General features: G+C 37.6%; 1 long non-coding RNA gene across 1 annotated transcript; it reads left to right on the top strand.

Annotated features, from left to right (window-relative positions):
• The first annotated feature begins 5,030 nt into the window (after window positions 1-5,030).
• Window positions 5,031-19,550, top strand: LOC140685869 (uncharacterized). The gene is made up of 4 exons (XR_012059308.1): window positions 5,031-5,142; window positions 6,019-6,106; window positions 11,371-11,532; window positions 19,439-19,550. It is a non-coding gene; the product is annotated as an uncharacterized lncRNA (long non-coding RNA).
• Window positions 19,551-19,788: the final 238 nt, after the last annotated feature.

A 19,788-nucleotide genomic window follows, 5' to 3' on the forward strand; every position in this document is an offset into this window, starting at 1 on the left:
GAGGATGAGGTGCTGCCAATACACACACTACATAGCCGTCACCCCTGCATTAAAGCGGGTCTGTTTCTATTTATAATTGCACTCCTTGCTGAGCTACTCTTCATATTCAAAAGCATCACATGTTCTAGATAAATAAATATAGCTATAATAGAGAAATGGAAAATTAAACAAAAATAGACAGCTTTTCCCATGTGTTTTCCCAGATAAGCACCACCATCAGGCCCTGCTGATATTCCCTGAAGAGATGAAAGCTGTCTGTAATGACGGTGTAGCCTACCAAGCGGAGACCACTTGAAAAACCAGACATCTAAACCAATTTCACTTGCAAATTAGAAACCAAATAACTGAAATTAAAACATTTTAAGATAATTCTTTAAAAGTTTGTTGTTGTTTTTCTATCTGACAAGGCCATAAAAAAAATCTTGTGATTTTATTCAGCTTAGTTTGTATCTTTTCAAAACAGTCCAAAACTGTACAAACCTATAACTAGCAAATTTTTACTATTTCATTACTACATCATTTTTGAAAAGCATTAATACTGGACACCTAACAGTTTGAAGTAGGTATCCTTTTCTCCTTAGTTTGGCAAAGAGTTTTATAAGAAAGGAACTATCTTAATATAATAGAGGACTGTGAAATTTTGCAAAACAAAAAGGTACAAATAGAATTGAGTTTTCTGTGTTCTTATAATAGTTCTGTTTGAAAACTTCATATTCTCTCTTTGCTGATTTCTAAGTTAAACATTAAGATGTTTAGACAACCCACTATTTAAAGGGTATCCTGCTTCTATTTTCTTCAAGAAACCCTGACATTCTTAAAACATTTCTGTTCTTTACCTACAGAAATTACCACCTCAACTCCAAAATGACAACTGCCCTGCATCTGGAAGGTAATTATTGATTTTGTTGCCACTACAAGGGAAAATCCAGGAGGTTGAAGTATTACCTTTTGTTACTGTACAATCTAAAGACATCACCTCTAAGAGCAGATTACAGACAACAGGACATTTCTTTTCTTTTTGGTTGCTGAGAAGCTGAGTCAGGCCATATGAAGTCAATGGTTGCTATGACAACGTATGAAACGGAAGAAGATACTATGCCTGAGTACAGAGAATTCATTTATCTATGATGATCCATTGTTTTCTTTGATAGGATGCACATGCTTGCCTAGGAGAGACAGACTTACACACTTTAGTTACCAGATAGCCACTTAAATTATATTAATAAAATCAGGTGCCCATTATTTTCACTTAAGAACTGAAAACCATCTACTTGTACTACATGAGCTTTTTCCCCTCTTTTATTTATTTTGCTTTCTGATTTAAAGTGACACGGGTAAGTAACATATCTTTATGTATTCTCTCTCTCCTGTCATAATGTGAAATAGACCCATATGTTAAGAATGTAAATAAGTTTTACTGTGGCATATTGTAATAAACATTTTACTATTCAATAGTTATACAGCTGAAACAGTGATATAAGCCAGGGAATGTAAAAGCCACACAAACCCATAATTCTGAAGCGTTATAAAATCCAACCAAACAAATTTGCCCTGGATAGAAATCAGTCACACACAGTATTTTTGCACAGAGAAATTTTCAATCAATTTTTCAGAAATTATCTGTTACTATTTTTTGCTTTTATGGCTGCAAGTCATCAACTTATCTGGTAGATAATTACTTTTTTTTCCTCCACTCACATATTAGTTTATTTTAGTACAGGAGTTACCAACTTATGGGTTCTGTCTACTGGTCAATTCAAAAATTTTAAAAGTGAATGTTTGGGAAAATACACCCACAGTCCTTATCCCTACATGATAAGGTATACACCTCTGAAAATAGAGGATTTAATTATCCCTTAACCAAGGAGCTCATAAATCAGAGAAACATTCTCAGTAGTGACTCTAGCAGCCATCCAAATTAGTATGAACAAAAAATACACACACACACACACACACACACACGTGTGTGTGTGTGGAAATCTTAGCCTAACAGAGAGAAAGAAACATGAAATATGTGGTTTTGAATTCTTCATCTTCTAATTTTTCACCATGTGAATTGAGGTCAATATTTAAGTTCTAGAACCAACAGTTTTCTCATTAATTAAGTAGGAATAGTTGCAGTAACACATGAGCACAACACACTAACACAATGCCTGAAGGAACTGGTTAAGACCAAATAAAGAAAGAAAATGCTAAAAGCCTGAAATGCTATTAGTATTTTTTAATTAATTTTTTTTCATCTCCCGTATCACATGTAAGTTCCCCTTTTAGCCATCTCGGGAAGGGAGTTCTTGGAAGTACAGGTCTCAGATTAACTACATTGAAAACAGAATGATTCAGCACAAAGAGAAACATCCCCTCATCAATTTTATGGTTACTCTGAGGTTGCTTTCATTTTTTTTTCCTCTTTAGAACTCTGTTATATGGAGTCAAGTATGAATTCAATTTTATCTTTTCCCAAATGGCTATCACTAAAATTTTTATTTTTCTCCACTGATTTAATATGTATTTTTAGTCTATCCAAATTTGCATGTGCATTTTTGTCTGACTTTCCTATTCAGTTCCATTCATTCTCTTTATGCTCCAACAGCAATACCACATTATTAGAGAGACTATAGAATGTTTTAATATTCTGTAAGGGTAGCATGCCCTAAATGCTAATTTTAAGGAATTTAAAAAAATCAACCCCCCAACTTTATTAAAATATAATTGACATATAACACTGTTTAAGTTTAAGGTCTGCAACATGATTTGTTACACTTATGTATTGTGAAATGATTACCACAATAGGGTTAGTTAATTCCTTCATCACCTCACATAATTATCATTTCATTTTTGTGGTGCGAACATTTAAGATCTACTCCTAGCTACTTTCAAATACATAATGCAATATTCTTAACTATGTAACGTCACCAACACTGTACATTACATCCCTAGAACTTATTCACCTCATAACTGGGAGTTCACACTCTCTGACCAACATCTACCCAACTCCACCAATCCTCAGCATCTGGGAACCACCATTCTACTATCTCTGAGCTTGACTGTTTTAGATTCTGCATACAAGTAATATACAGTATTTGTCTTTTTCTGATTTATTTCATTTAGCATAATGCCCTGACTTTCCATCCATGTTGTCACAAATGGAAACATTTCCTTCCTTCTTTCTCACAGCTGAATAATATTCCCATGTGTGTATCTCATATTTTCTTTATCTACTCAGCCCTAGATGAATACTTTGGCTGTTTTCAGATCTTGGCTATTGTTAATAAGGCTGTAGGAAACATGGGGTACAAATATCTCTTTGAAATCCTTCGAGATGTTTTTCATTTCCTTTGGATATATACCCAGAAGTGAAAATGCTGGAACATACAGTAATTTTATTTAATTTTTTTTGAGGAGACTCCATACTATTTCCCATAGTGGCTGTACCAATACATTCCCACCAACAAGGGTTCCCTTTTCTCCATATCTTTGCCAAAACTTGCTCTCTCCTCTCTTTGATGATAGCTATTCTAACGAGTGTGAGGTGATACCTCATTATAATTTTGGATCGATTTGCATTTCCCTGATGTTGAGCATCTTTTAATGTACCTGTTGGCAATTTGTATGTCTTCCTTGGAAAAGTGTCTATTCAGGTCCTTTGTCCATTTTTAATTGGATGAAGAGGATGATTATTATTACTATTGAATTGTATAAGTTCTTATATATTTTAGATACTAACCTCTTTTCAGATAGGAGGTTTGTAAATATATTGTTCCATTCTGTAGGTTCCCTTTTTATTTGTTGATTATTTCTTTTGCTGTGCAGAAACTTCTAAGTTTGATGTAGTGTCACTTGCTGATTTTTGCTTTTGTTGCTTATGCTTTTGGTGTCATATCCAAAAAGTCACTGTCAAGACCCATATCAAGTAACCTTTTTCCTATGTTTTCTTCTACTTATCTCAACTTCAGAATTAGAAGAAAAAGGAGTAAGAAAAAGAGAACGAGAAATGAGAGGAGGAAGAGAAGGAGAAGCCAACTAGAGAATTTTAGACCTGATGACAGTAGTTATTCTCAGAGAATCTAGTGAGAAAAACATTCCTAAAGTAAATCATGTAGATTTAACTTGGGTGAAATGTCTTTAAAATTGGAGCTATATCTGCTAATAAACTGTAGCCACATGTCAATTCAGTATTACACATATAAGCATAGTCAGTATTTACTAAATAGTGAAATCAACATGACTCTTCAAAGAAAAAGATTACTGGCATAAGTGTCATCTACTACCTAAGATAGTAGCAAGGAAAAGTAATAAAAGTAATTTAAGCATTTTAAAGTTAAAAAGTAACATTTAATGCAAGAAATATCTGAACTCTATGGAGAAAACAGAAAGGTAAATGAGCATGATTACCTTCCATCCCTCCCAATCACTGAATCAATGATAGAAGATACACAAAATAAAAGTAAATTCAAAAGAAAACAAAGAACAATACTACAATTAGAAGAGAATGTTAAGGACCTTACAGATAATACAACACAGAGGAAATTATGTTAACAGTGAATCCTAAATGGGGTGATAAACCTCAACACAATATAATTAAAGACAGGATCACTTAAAAACTATGTTTTCCTAACAGAAACCTGGAATTATGCCCATCAGATGCACCAGAGACTAGAAACCAGAGCTGGATGGTCAGTGAGATACTTGATGAAAAGTCTGTGTAACAGCTGCGACAGTCTCCTACTCTCAGTGCTCCTGGTTCTGATTTTTCCTTCAAGCCAAACACACAAGAATTTGTGAATAAAGCAGTGAATCTGCTGTTGGGACAGTCCCAAAGGGAATGCTGGGGCCAAACTGAAGCTAAGGATTTCTCCATTTGAGCAGGCAAACTTACCTCATACCCAAAAAGAAAGACATCCTGATCACATGCTCCCATCCTGTTCTTTCACAGAATTCCCAAATTCTATTAGAATCTCAATTTGTTGCTGAGAAAACAGAATACTTGATGGTGATGTGAGAGCACTTTTCAAAAAAGTGTACTACTCTTACAAGAACCTTACACAATGGACAGATGACCAAGACATCCCATAAAACAGACAATAACAGCATGAAAGAAAGGCAGAATGAAAAAAACCAAAACAAATAAGGCTGACCCTCCAGGTGAGAGAATATATGTAGACAACATAAATGTTTAAATAATTAAAATTAATATCCTCAGAAAAATCTATAAAACAAGAACTTATTGCTATGAAAGAGCAGAGTTCTTAGAAATTCAAAATATGATTCCAAAAAGAATAATAAATCAAAAGAATAAATAGTAAAACTGATTCAACTGAAAATAAGGGGGCAGCACTAGAAAACAGAAGATTTCCTCAAAATTCCGTACACACAGAATGTAGATTTAGAAAATACAATTCAATATCAATCAAAAGGATATAAACAAGAAAGAAAGAGGAAAAAGCTTTTGCTCCCATTAGATCTAGTCCCACATTACTTCCTGCCACAACATTATTGATAGGAGTAGTATACACTTCTTTCAAAGAACACCTGCCACCCTCCCTCACATATAAATACACCTTCCAGACGTGAATGATCTGGTCTCCCTGACCCAGGAAAGTCAATCACATTAAGCAACAGCACATTTTTCTAAATCTGGCTTATCTGGGAAATTGAATCCATTCACATTTATTGTAATCATACTATATTTGATTTTATTTCAGCCATACTATTACTGAACACTAGCTGTATATGAAACAGACATAAAATCATTGTGCAATGACTTAAATGTAATACAAGTTTATTTCTCCTGTAAGTCTTGATTGACCCAGGGTGCAAAGGAGCAGAGGGCTGCTCCTTACCATCACCGAAGGATGCACGTGAATAAAGGTTTTGCCATCTTCAATGAATCAAGTCCAAATTTGATTACCATAGTCACCTCCATCTACTCTTAGGAAACAAGTACCAAGGAGGCCTCATGAGGGGACTCTTGGGACCAGCCCTGGAAGTGACAATTTTTTCTTATGCTCTATTGTCTAGATATCATTTGACAACAGCAAACTGCACAAGAATATGGAAAATGTGGTCCAGCGGTATAGTCAGGGAGAAGAGAAAGACATGGATTTTGGTGAGATTCTAATATACCCATCTTATTTTCCAATGTCTACAATTTACCTCTTTTTTTCCCCATTTATTATTGCCCATATTAACCATATCTTATTTGGTTTTAGTCATCTGCTTTATTGGATGTTCTAGTTTTTATTTCTATTCTACTAATGTTTATATTCAAATTTATAGCTAACATTTGCAAAGTTTCATTTAATGCCAAAAATGATTATCTAGAGCCCTTTCTTCCGAACCAGACTGACTGTTAGCTCACTTTCACTTATTTTCTTCTTATACAAGCCCTCCACTCCTGCTAGTTTTCCTTTAATTCACTGGTTTAATTTTGTATTATCTATGAATTATGACTCTTTTAAAATCTTTATCTAACAATTGAATTTAATATCATGGCTTTTTTATTTGCTAATCATTTCTCGAATATTACATTCTCAAAATATCACTCAGTATCTGCTGGAGTACATTATGAGTAATTTAATTTTCAGAGAAACTAGTGGATAATAAATTTCTCGATACTAGAAATGTCTCTCATTTTTTTTTCTCACTTGTGGAAAATACTTGGACTGTTTTTGTGGTCCTAAAGTCAAGATCCTTTCTCTGAAATCAAGGTTATCAAAATAGTCACAGAGGCAAAACACCAGCAGAGAACTGTCCCAGCAAAGCAGGAAACCCAGGGGGCCCCTTAGTCATTGAGACAGCGCCGTGGCAGTGATACGTAAAGCACATCAGGAATTTGTACAGAACATACAGGAGCTTATCCTGTGACAGACACTCAGGAATAACGAGAAAATTTGACAGGGGATAATTCCTGGTATATAACCTAGTAATGGGGTTCATGCATTACTTGTTTCCATTTGAAAAGGGAAGTATAATCTCATTTTTAATCACAAACTAAGAAGCACAAATATGTATTACAATGAACAAAATAATGACAACTGTTTGTAATCTTTATTGAGCACCTAATATGTGTTAGACCTTATAAGTAAGAGATGTGAAAGGTCTGCTATAAGACAATCAACAATTCTTCAGGGTCCGGATGATCATTTCCATTTTACACATAAGGAGAAAGACGCATTGGATTATCTTGCTTGAAGTTACACAGCTAGTAAATGGTACTATTCCGTAGTGTGGGTTGGTTATTTATTTTCTGAATCATAATTAGAGATTTATTAGCCCCTTGGAATGCTTACCAGCACATACCTCAGGGCCCTGCAAGTGTGCTCAGTTGAATACACTCCACCCTAGCACTGGGGCCAAGCATCACCTGTTAACCAATCTTGCAGTGAGCACATTGCCAAATCCACCTACTGTCTCATTCAACGAATGTACCTCCAAGTCATTCACTTGGAATATTTCATTAAGCCAAATCTACTTCACTCTCCTCTTTCCAACTGACTTATAAAGCTTAGAATAACAAATGGTAAATAATATTTCAGCTTTTTCATATGATTTTTAAAACTACACTTAGGGTAAATGGGACCGTGAATAGAAAAAAAAAAACAAAACTAAATTAGAGATGTGAAGTTTTTAAGTCAACTGCTTTGAGAGATCCCTCACTTCACTTTCTAAAATAGACTCCAGCAAGCAGATAAATGAAACCTTTTGAGCTTTAATCATCTTTTAAAAATTTTGTCTGAATTCTTGTAGTTATGTGATGAATGCCCAAAAGACAGGAGAAGGGAGAGAGAAAATGAAGTCTGGATAATCCATAATCTTGAAAGTAACCATTCATTTACTGTCTTTCCATTTTTTATAATTCAATCCATCTAGCTCCTGTGCCAAGACTACTATTAATTTCTCTCATATTACATAAATTAATTTGCATAAAATATCAAACTGCTATTTTTGTGTTAGGCAAAGTGCTGGTTATGGCTTGAAAAAAATGTTTAACCCTTTCTTACTGTTCCCGTCTTCCCCTTCCCCCTCCCTCATCTGCACTTACAATTTGCCATTTGTGAACAGTTTTGCTTCCACTGAGACACCCGAGTTGGAGTTATTACATTTAAGTGGTTAGCTGTCGGTGTTGTTTTGCAACAAAATAGTAAGGGCTGCTAATGTTTAATCTGCGGCATACCACCATACACGTGTACCCACCGAAAGGGGGAAAAGAGAAAAAAATTGCTCAAATTACTATGAATTTTTCCAGTATTTTTGTAAAGTCATTCTCAGACAGGAAATACAAAACATAGAACTTGAGCCTCACATACAGAATCAACAACCAGTTACAATTCTAGGCTTCGGATCACTCAACATCCTGTCACCAACCACCTGCCTGGGCTGTGAAGATGCTAGCATGTTGTTTCCTCTCTGTGAATGAGTCAAGGTCTATGTAACCTTCACAAAATCAGACAAGGAGCCTACACATCAGATAAAGAAATTAACACATTGTTCAACAGACTTGAAAAGAAATGTCCACAGACTCTTAACCAACTGGAGACACCACCTTTCTTGTTCCTTCTCAATTGCATCTCTCCCTCTCATTTAATGTCCAAAATGCCTTCCAGCCAGGATCTAATATGTAACTCTCCCACACAAAATGCAGGCAAATACACAACATTTTCAGTGTTGTCTCTATCTGCACAACCTGTTAGAACACAGAAATGCCCTTCTCTAAGATGTATTAAAATATATGGATTAAGATTATAAATGATTTCTTATGGCTTTTTATTTAGTCAGGCAGAAAGTGAATATTTATTGAGTTTTGACTTTGTACAAGGTCTATGGTTCAATGTGATAAATATGTGAACAATGAGTGGTGTTGAATAAAAAGCATGACTTCCGGCTTCTAAGATGTTAAAATCAAATTAATACAAAACATAAAGTCACACCAAACCCACGGGCATACTAAAAATACAGGTAAACAAAAAGGAAAAAAAAATGATCAGCCAGGAAGTTACCAACCAGGTAAATCAGTATTACTATTTTGGTAATTATCTTTGTATCTGTCTAACCCTCTGTGGTTCTGTCAGTCCCTTGCATGTATGCCTATGACCCTATTATTTTCACTGAGAAGGATACAGTGAGCATCTTTATCAGCAGACAGATTACCACATTCATTCCAATAGAATTTAACAAACCATTTGACGAACACTCCACAATTTATTTAACTCGTCACTTTAGTGGATATGAGGGTTCTCTCCAAATTTCATTTCATAGTGCATATATGCTCACACACACAGCTTTATGCATATGTTCAATAATAGTATTAAGGTAGATGTCTATCACAAAGGCATGCACATTTTTAAACCTTTAAAAGTTTTAATATTTAATACTTACACAGAAATGTAGACATACTAAGGTGTAAACCTGAATGAATTTTCACAAAGAGCATATCATGTACAGCATTCATTTCAAGAAAGAAAATACTACCTACAACACAAAGCCCATTTTGAGCCCCCTTTCCACCTTAATCCCCCCAGAGGGTAATTATCATACTGATATTATACTGATTAGAAAACAGAATACTTTACATAATTGATAAATTAGGTTCCCTTTGTACCCTGCTTCTTTGTGAAATCTATCTGTATTGTTGTGTTTAGTTGTATATTAACCATGTTCAAAGCTGTATAGTCTTCCATCTTGTGAATATACCACAATTTACTTATTTATCCCATCTGGTGAATATTTAATGTAGTGAACACTCAGGAATTGTCCAGTGTGGGCTATTATGAATAGTGCTGCTGTGAACAATCCTATTCATGTCTTTTGTAAGCAATATGTAGGCAAATCTGATGGTTATGAGTAGAAATTCTGGGGTAAGTTATATACAGCCAGCTCTAGTAGATACAAAGTAAGAACTCCTACAGGTTCTACAAATTATCCTCAAATTGTAGCTCAAAAACAGTCTTCATTATCTCAGTTTCTGTGGGTCAGATGTCTGTGTACAGTTTAGAGAAATGGCTCTGTCATCAAAGATGGTCAGGTTTGCAGTCATCTCAAGGAATGATTAATTACATTTACTGATTAAAAATTTCTAAACCTCAGCGGTTATCAATGAAGAATCCACCATGCTAACTCTGGTTAGAGTTCAGATTTAGGTATGTAAATCCTCTCCCCCATCCCACTCCCCTCTCCATATTGTTTAAGGACGTGTGCAAATTAAATTATTCCTGTATTTCAAAATTAACGAAGAACAGAAATCCTTACATTATTCTTGGATTTCACTTAAGAGATCATCTTTTTACCCTATGCTACAATTTCAGGACACCATAAAATTGTATATGCAATCAAGCATAGATGCAATAACAAAGTCCAAAACACACCATGATTCAAATACAGTGGAAGTTTACTCTTCATTCTAAGATGTCCAAAATAGGAATTCTTGCTCAGCAGAGGACACTTCTCCAAATGGTGATTCAGGTATCCAGCCTTCTTTCATTTTGTTATTATATGATCTTCACTACATGGTTTCCAAGACCACCATCCAACTTCACCAACTCTCTTCACCATCAGCATCACCCAATCAGTGAAGGGATTGCTAACGGAAAGACTTGGATGGCATGTTCCTGGAAAGCGGCTCACTTAATTTCTGTTTGTATTTCATTTGCTGCAACTCAGGATTCACACCTAACTGTATCAAGTCTGGAAAATGTAGTTTGTGTGCTCAGAAAGAAGCAGAATGGGGTTTGGCAAACACCTAGCTAGTTTTGCTGCACAATTCTATGGTTTAATCCAGGTCCTCCTTCACCCTTCAGTTCAAACTCTTGAAGAAAAAGATTGCATTTACTGTAATAAACCCCAAAGACAGAAAAACACTGTTGACAGGAGGTATCTGACAGGAAGGATCTTTTTTTTTTCTGGAAGTAACTGTGACACCATGAGGGTTGTTGCGACTGCTGGGAGAACCACATGCTTTTGACTCTCTCCTCATCAACATTTATACCAGTGTTCCCCCAACCACCTTATTAGTTTGTTGTTTGTTTATTCAACAAGGATTTAAGGACACTCTGACTCACCAGCTAACAGAAAAACCTAATGGTTTCCACCAGAGAAATAAGAGGATGGTGATAGTTTTTACTTTTCCCTTTATGGCAGGAGGTGTTCATCAAGACCAAGGGTAAAGGTGAGATGTGGAGCTAGCACTCAGCTTTTTACTTGATGATACAACTGCCACCATCCACATGCTTTGGAAACTTCCCATGAAGGGGAAAACACAGCCATTGTTCTAGTTGTCACGTTTGAAAAGAAATAGAAACAAATGGTTATGTTTCTGCCTGCCTGTCTTTAAGGACGCATAGCTCAGACAAGCCTCAATTCTCTTTTAAATCTTAGACTTAAAAAAAAAAAAAGCCTCCTGTCGCTTTGGATCAGGAAACAGTAAAGTGTAACATCTGTGAAAGTAGCCCCAAGGACACAGATAGTGTTGAAAATCCTTGAAAATAAGATGAATTACCAATTCTCATTGTTCATCTGGCTTCTACTGAAGACTAATAGGTAAGTAATTTTCCATACATCACATTACCCAAGGTGCAAGGCACATAATATAATATGTTAGCAATCTATTGACTAAAATGTTATTTCCACAACAACTTTTCCTCCAAGTTTGAGTAATGAGCATGCATTAAAAGAAAAAAGAACAGTATTTTTTCACTATATATTGCTTTAATTTAAGACTAATGCTGCCTGAATGCAAGGGATAGGATATAATCTTCTTTGAGGACAGACAGATTGATCTACATATATATTTCCTTTACAAAAATATGCTTCTCATCTTTGAGGTAAAAAATGAATGTCATTATTTTGTCTGGATTAGGTTTGAAGTATATTTAAACAGTGAGAAATCAAATCTTCCATGTAAAAACTATGCATTAGGTAATAGTATCTGAGGGGTCCCTGGAGAATATGGAAAATCAAATTGTTTTCTTAAAGCCCGAGGATGGAGGACCTGTGGGTGTGGGTGTTGCAGTGAAGCGGGTTAAGTGGGTCACTGAAATGTCCTTACTGAATGTTATCTGATGCCTATTATGTTGTCCACAAGGAAGTAAGAGAAGCCAGGAGAGAAAGCTCAGAGTGAGAGTAGAAAAATCCCTGTCTACCCCTCCCACCTAAATATCCCTCCTCTATGCCAAACCTTAGCAAATCAGCTAACATAGGAGCAGGGACAATTATTAGCCAATCAATTGTGGATAGTCTGTGATTGATCACATCACCGATGCCAAATATGCTGCCTCTCCCTGTATTAGGATAATTCCTTTGTCATGTGCAGCTGCAGTACCTTTCAGTAGATGGGCCAGTTTTCCCCATCCCATGGCTATGGGATTGACCATGTGACGTAATATGATATATATCCATTTCTGAGAGACTTTAATGTAATTGTGTGCTTTGACTTGGTCTCTTTTACCAAGGATCCATCAGGAGCAAAGAAAATACCAAGAGCAAGATAATTAGAAATTAAAATCTGTGTTCTTATAAGTGAAAAAGATTGGGGGAGGTGTTAAGAAAAAGTGACTAATACACAGTCTAATCATTCATTCATTCACTCAAACACTCACTGAGTACTAATTCCATGACACACTAGATCACGCACTGGGAATATGAGAGCAACTGAAGCGAACATGCTTCCCTTTCTATTTTCATACAGTTCAAAGTTCTCTTCTAACTCCTTTCCTTCCTCTTCCATGTGGCATGACTATCTCCAAAGGCTCATCCATGAGCTAACTCACTGGGTTGGTCAAGTCTATGTACCGTGCTGTTTTAATTTGTCTTAATGCTGGTCAAAATGCCAAAAGAAATCAATAAGGCAGACATTTCACTTTTCCATGGATATGCCCTCAGCCAGAGACAACCGTGGTAAGCAGAATTCTAGGATGGCCCCCCAACCCTGATTTCTTTCCCCGGCTGTAACTCCTCTGATTATGTTCCTTTACATGGCAAAAGAAAGTTTTCAGATGTGGTTGAGATTCATTAGTTGACCTTAAATTAGGGATATTTCCTGGTGTAATCTAATTATAGGAGCCCCTTAAAAGTAGAGGGTTTTCTCAGGCTGATAGCAAAACAGGAAGTCAGAGACTGAAGTACAAGGGAGATTCAAAACTGGCTTGAAGATGGAGGGGGTCATATAGCGAGGACCTGAGAGTGGCCCTACCCTCAGATCTAACAGCCAACAAGAAAATGAGGGCGTCAGTCCTACAGTCACAAAGCAATGAATTCTGATTGCAACCAGCACGTTGGAAAGCAGATTCTTTTTTAGATCCTCCCAATAGGAATGCAACCTGGCCAACATCTCGATTTCAGTCCTGCGAGGCCATAAGCAGAGAATCCAGACAAATCCACAACAGACTTCTCACCCACTGAACAGTGAGATAATAAAGTGAGTGTTGTTTCAAGCTGCTATATTTGTGGTAATTCATTACACAGCAATAAAAAAAAAGTCAATTAGTTAATCTAGGTTTAATATTCTAGGGCTACACTTGTTCAAGCCAATATTCAGTGCCAACCTTCTGTCTAAGCAGAGCAGGTAGCCATCTGTAAACTCTGTCACCAATTCAGGGTGATTTCTGGGCACTAGGATAGCTGGTCTGACCCTAAAGCTCTCTTGTTTGCACACTAGTGCCTGAAAATCCTTAAACTGTGAGCAAAGCCTCTGATTATAAAGTAAAGCTTAAAATGGAAATCTCTTTCAGAAAGGCATTGCAATCACTTGTATTTATAGGCATACCATGGACAAACTATAGGTTTCGTTTCAAATCACCACAATAAAGTGAGTCACATGAATTTTTTGGTTTTCCAGTGCATATAGAAGTTATGTTTGTACTATGTTGTAATCTATTGTTTGCAATCACATTATGTCCCCAAAAGTACGTATCTATATTAAAAATGTTTTATTACTAAAAAATGTTTAAAAAAAACCATCATCGGAGCCTTCAGTAAGTTGTCAATCTTTCTGTTGGTGGAGGGTCTTGCCTTAGTGTTGATGGCTGCTGACTGATCAGGGTGGTGGCTGTTGAAGGCTGGAGAACTCTGATATTTTCTTAAAATAAAACAACAAAGTTCACTGCATCAATTGACTCTTCCTTTCACAAAGAATTTCTTTGTAACATGCTGTGCTATTTGACAGAATTTTACCCACAATAGAACTTTCAAAATTGGAGTCAATCTTCTTAACCCCTGCCACTGCTTTATCAACTAAGTTTATGTCATAATCTAAGTATTTTGTTGCCATTTCAACAATCTTCACAGCACCTTCACCAGGAGGAGGTCCCACCTCAGGAAACCACTGTCTTTGTTTATTCATAAAACTTAAACAGATGAGGAGTTGCTGCTTATCACGAGATTGCAGCAATTCAGTCTCATCCTCCGGCTTCACTACTAATTCCAGTTCTCCTGCTATTTCTATCACATTTGCAGTCACTTCTTCCACTGAAGTCTAGAAACCTCCAAAGTCATCCATCAGGGCTGGAATGAACTTCTTCCAAACTCCTGTTAATGCTGATATTTGACCTCTTCCCATCAGTCACAAATGTTCTTAATGGCATCTAGAATGGCGAATCCTTTCCAAAAGGTTTTCAGTTGGCTTTGAACCAGATATAGCAGAATAATCACTGTGGCAGCTATAGCCTTAGGGAACGCATTTCTTAAATACTAGGACTTGAGAGTTTAAATTACTCCTTGATCCATGGGCTGCAGAATGGATGTTATACTTGCAGGTATGAAAACAAGATTAATCTCATTGAACATCAGAGCTCTTGGGTGACCAAGTGCCTTGTCAATGAGCAGGAATATTCTGAATCTTTCTGAGCAGTAGGTCTCAAAAGTGGGCTTAAAATATTCAGTAAAACATGTTGTAAACAGATGTGCTGTCATCCAGGCTTTATTTGTTCCATTTATAGAGCACAGATAGAGTACATTTAGTAGAATTCTTAAGGGCCCATTTTTGGAATGGTAAATGAGCCCTGGTTTCAACTTAAAGTCACCATCTCGTTAGCCTCTAAAAAGAGTCAACCTGTCCTTTGAAGCCAGCCACTGATTTCTCCTTTATAGCTATGAAAGTCCTAGCATTTTCTTCCAATAGAAGGCTGTTTCATCGACATTGAAAATGTGTTGTTTAGTGTGGCCGCCTTCCTTCACGATCTTAATCGGACCTTCTGGATGACTTGCTGCAGCTTCTACAGCAGCACCTACTGCCTCACCTTGCTCTCTGAGGTTATGGAGGTGGCTTCTTTCCTTAACCTCATGAACCAAGCGCTGCTGGCTTCAGGCTTTTCTTCTGCAGCTTCCTCACCTCTCTCACCCTTCATAGAACTGAGTAGAGTTAGGGCCTTGCTCTGGATTAGGCTTTGGCCTGAAGGTAATGTTGTGGCTGGTTCAGTCTTCTAGAACTTTCTCCACATCAGAAGTAAGGCTGCTGGCTTTCTTATCACTCATGTGTTTACTAGAGGAGCACTTTTCATTTTCTTTGAGAACATTTCCTTTGCATTCACACCTTGGCCCACTGTTTGGTGCAAGAAGCCTAGCCTTTGGCCTGTCTTGGTCTCAGTGTATCTTCCTCACTCTGCCTAATCATTTCCAGGTTTTTATTTAAAGTGAGAGACGTGTGACTCTTCCTCTCACTAGAACACACAGAGGCCATTATAAAGTTGGCCTAAGTTCAGTATTATGTGTCTCAGGGAATAAAAGGGAGGCTTGAGGAGAGGGACAGAGACAAGGGAATGGCCAATCAGGGGAGCAGTCAGAACATACACAACATTTATTGATCACAGTCTCTGTCTTATTTGGGTGCAGTTGTTGGCAGCCCGAAACCATTACAATAGTACCATCAAAATCACTCACCACAGATCACTGTAACAAATATAATTTTTAAAAGCTTGAAATACTGCACAAACTAGCAAAATGTGACCAACAGGAAATGAGCAAATGCTGTTGGAAAATGGCACTGACAGCCTTGCTCGGTGCAGGGTTGCCACAAGCCTTCAACTGGTAAAAGATGCAGTTATCTGTGAAGCACGATAAAATGAAGCATACTCAAGTGAGGTCTACCTATATTCACACTGGATACCACGGAGAGGCACACTGAGAGGAGGTGTTCTGAGAGGACGGGCAGAAGATCAGCTGACACAGAATCTAGGAAGGCGTTGGGGGTGGGCAGGTGAGAGAGAGGAGAAGGAAGGAGAACAGTGGGAAGACCACTGAGTCTTTACAACTGTGTCTAGTATCAGCTGTACCTCCACCCCCAACCCCAGCCCAGAATAAAATTAAACAAGTTCATTCAGTGAAACCATGTTTTTTTGTTTTCCTTTTTAACCCTGAGGCAAATTCTTGTGTATATGTATGTAATATGCATCCTTCCACCTTCTTAGTTGCTAACACAACCGGATTTTGTGCTAGTAAATGAAGTACCCAGCCCAAGGTGATGGACTGTGATTGAGCTGAGCAAATCACAACAAACCCATCCCCCGCCCCCCTTCCTGGCCTTTCTTTTCATCTAGGGTTGGTCACGTGTTCCAGTTCTGTCTGGGCAATGAGCCTGGTGGGGCTTCTAAGAGGGAGATCCAGCTGACGTGTTCCTGTCCTTGAACGTGGTCATGTTAGTTCAGGCTTCAGCACTGTTATGTTCTGAATTGTTTTCCCCAAACTTCTATGTTTAAATCATACCCCCAAAATTTCAGATGGGATTTTATATGGAGATACTCTTTAAAGAGATAATTAAGGCAAAATGAGGCCATTAAGGTGGGCCCTAATATAACATGACTGGTGCCCTTATAAAGAGAGATTAGGACACAGACCTGAGCAGAAGGAAGACCATATTTAAACATCAGAAGAAGATGGCCACATACAAGCCAAGGATAGAGGCCTGAGAAGAAAACAACCCTGCTGACACCTTGATCTCAGACTCCTGGCTTCCCAAATTAAGAAGAAACTCATTTGTGTTATTTGAGCCAGCCTGTCTGTGGTATTGTTATGGCAGCTGTAGGAAGCTAACACAAGCAGTCATCTTCTGAGATGAGCAAAGGTCAAGAGAATCACAAGGATGTCGACCTGACAATACATCACAGGAGAAAGATAAAACCATGTCTGTAGCCACCATAGTTTTCTGTAACTGCCAACAACTTGTGTGTCTAATGGATCCAAAGCCTCATCCTTCCATCTCTTTCTCTTTATCAATGGACGTCAGTTGTGGATGGTTATAAGGGGGCAGTATAATATAGCAATTTAAGACCAGATTTCATAATATGCTCATTCACATGAGGTGTTAAATTAGTTGAATTCTGGCCAGAGTATTTCAGAAAATTTGGTCCCTTCTTTATATGAAGCCTACCACCAACTCACTTATAATATATATCTACTTAGATTTAAGAAAAAATAATAGTTAATACTTGAGCAAAGCTGGAGCTAGGGGCACCGACCCTTCCCACAGTCAAAAATCCTTGTCTAACACATAGTGGGCCCTCCCTATATTCAGTTCCTCTGTATCCACAGTTTCCCATCCACAGATTCAACCAACTGGGGATCATGTAGTACCATAGTGTTTACTGTTGGAAAAAAGTCAGTGTATAAATGGACATGCACAGTTCCTGTGTTGTTCAAGGGTCAACTGTATTGTCAGGGCCTGGAGTTCGTGCAGGTGGGGGACTCTGACATTCATCTAACATTGCAAAGATCCAGGGACTAAATGTTTTCTTCAGCATCTTAGAACCGATTCCTTCCTCTTCTTCCCAGTGACGGGTGTGAAGCTGTCATATGTCAGAGAACGTGCTCCATCTCAGAAAACCAGGGGCTCTTTTTTTGTTGTTTTTGTTTTCATATTCTTTTTCATTACAGGTTACTACAAGATATTGAATATAGTTCCCTGTGATCTACAGAAAAAAATTTGTTGTTTATCTATTTTATATCTAGTAGTTAGTATCTACAAATCTCAAACTCCCAATTTATCCCTCCCACTCCCTTTTCCCTCAGTAATAAGTTTGTTTTCTGTTTTGTAGATAAGTTACTGTTTTGCAGATAAGTTCATTTATGTCTTCTTTTTTCAGATTCTGCATATAAGCGATATCATATGGTATTTTTCTTTCTCTTTCTGGCTTACTCCACTTAGAATGACTATCTCCAGGTCCATCAACGTTGCTGCAGGGGGATTTTTTTTTTTTTTTAGCAGTTTAGTAACCCAGATTAAAAATGCTTGTGGACAGCTTACTTAGGAGATTTCCAACACCAAGGCCATTCTAAGATAAGTTTTCCCTGAGAGACTTCGTAGACTTGGGAGCTTGGGCTGGAGAAATCCATACATCCAGGAGAAATGAGAAACAGAGACCCTTGTGCCACTTTTCCTGGGTTCACTACAGGTTCACTGTATCAACCCCGGCTAAATTTCTCATTTCAGCAATAAAATACCCACTGGACATAGCTAAGTAGAGAGTTTCCCATGAGAGACACCACACTTTGGGAATTCCAGGTCCCTCACAGTCAATCTGTGTCAGAGTGACCAATTTGAGGACTGCTAAATAATACACGTTTGAAAGTATAGCCCTGGATTTTAAATTGATACTGAAAGAAGAGGGTTTGTAACCGGGTGTTCTTATTTGTTTCATTCCATCCCCATCAGAAGCAGCTCCCCACCACAGACTGGTTTATACAGAAGACTGAGGATGTAAGTCAGTCCTTTCGTATTATTCCTACCTACATTAACATACTTCGGCTGTGAGTTCATCTGCCAGACAGACAAGTTCTGAAATGCAGCTGAGGCTTCCTCCTAGAAATCCATCTGGCAGGAAGCCGAAAGGCAACCTCTGTCTCTTTCCCCAGTTCTCCAGATTTATAGAGCAACATAATTGATAGAACTATAGCTCTCTCACCTGAGAGATTCCTTCCCATTGACTCGTTTATCACATGATCAAAGCCTTCCTGGGCTGTCAAACCACCTCTTATTTCAGATACGCTTGTTGGAGGCTTCGCCTCTGTCATTTACCAAAATAGCTGTACAAGAAGCTCAAGGCTGCAACAATTCTCCTATTCAGGGCCAGAGAGAATCACTCTAAATCCTATTTAGGGGATAAAGAATAAGTGTCTGTATTGTACCTTTAGTGGAACCAAAACTGATAGTAACCACCCCAAAGCTCTCTCAATGACGGGATAATAAAATCCATGGTATTATTTTTTTCAACAATTAACTAGTTATAAGCTTTTTCAGCTCCTTTGTTACCATAAACCAATTACTGTGCATCTCAGCACTTCAAGAATTGTTAACAGACAACAGATTCATGATGACATCCATACCATTCTGCAGGTCAGGATTAACTTTCGACTCTTTTAATGAACCTTCTGGGCAGCTGCCCAGCAGCCCCTGCAGAGAGCACTGATGTTTCTCTTACTCTGGTTGATCAGGTGACCATTTGCTTTTTCGTCCTAGCTTATCATTTTCTTATTAGGGAGCAAGATCTGAATGTGGACCTGCTATCACCAAAAAAAGAGAAGAGGCTAATTGGTTTTCATCGAAACGCCGGAGGGATGCAATAAGGTTAAAAAGGTCAGAGTATTTTATTATTTCTCAATCGTGGGAAGGATCAATTAACAGCTGTCGAGTGACTACTCTTCTGACTGCACTTTTCATGACAAAACAATAACCATTGCTAACCACAGAAAGTCAGCTTTTCTTCCTCCTCTCGAAATAAGGAACGCTTGACTGAATCCTCTGTTCCCACAGTCTAGACATTCTGGTTGTATAACTTATTTTTAAAAAGGTTTTAGAGGGAGAGGGAG

The sequence above is a fragment of the Vicugna pacos genome, chromosome 15 (genome assembly GCF_048564905.1).
Source record: "Vicugna pacos chromosome 15, VicPac4, whole genome shotgun sequence".
In the NCBI taxonomy this organism is placed as follows: Eukaryota; Metazoa; Chordata; class Mammalia; order Artiodactyla; family Camelidae; genus Vicugna; species Vicugna pacos.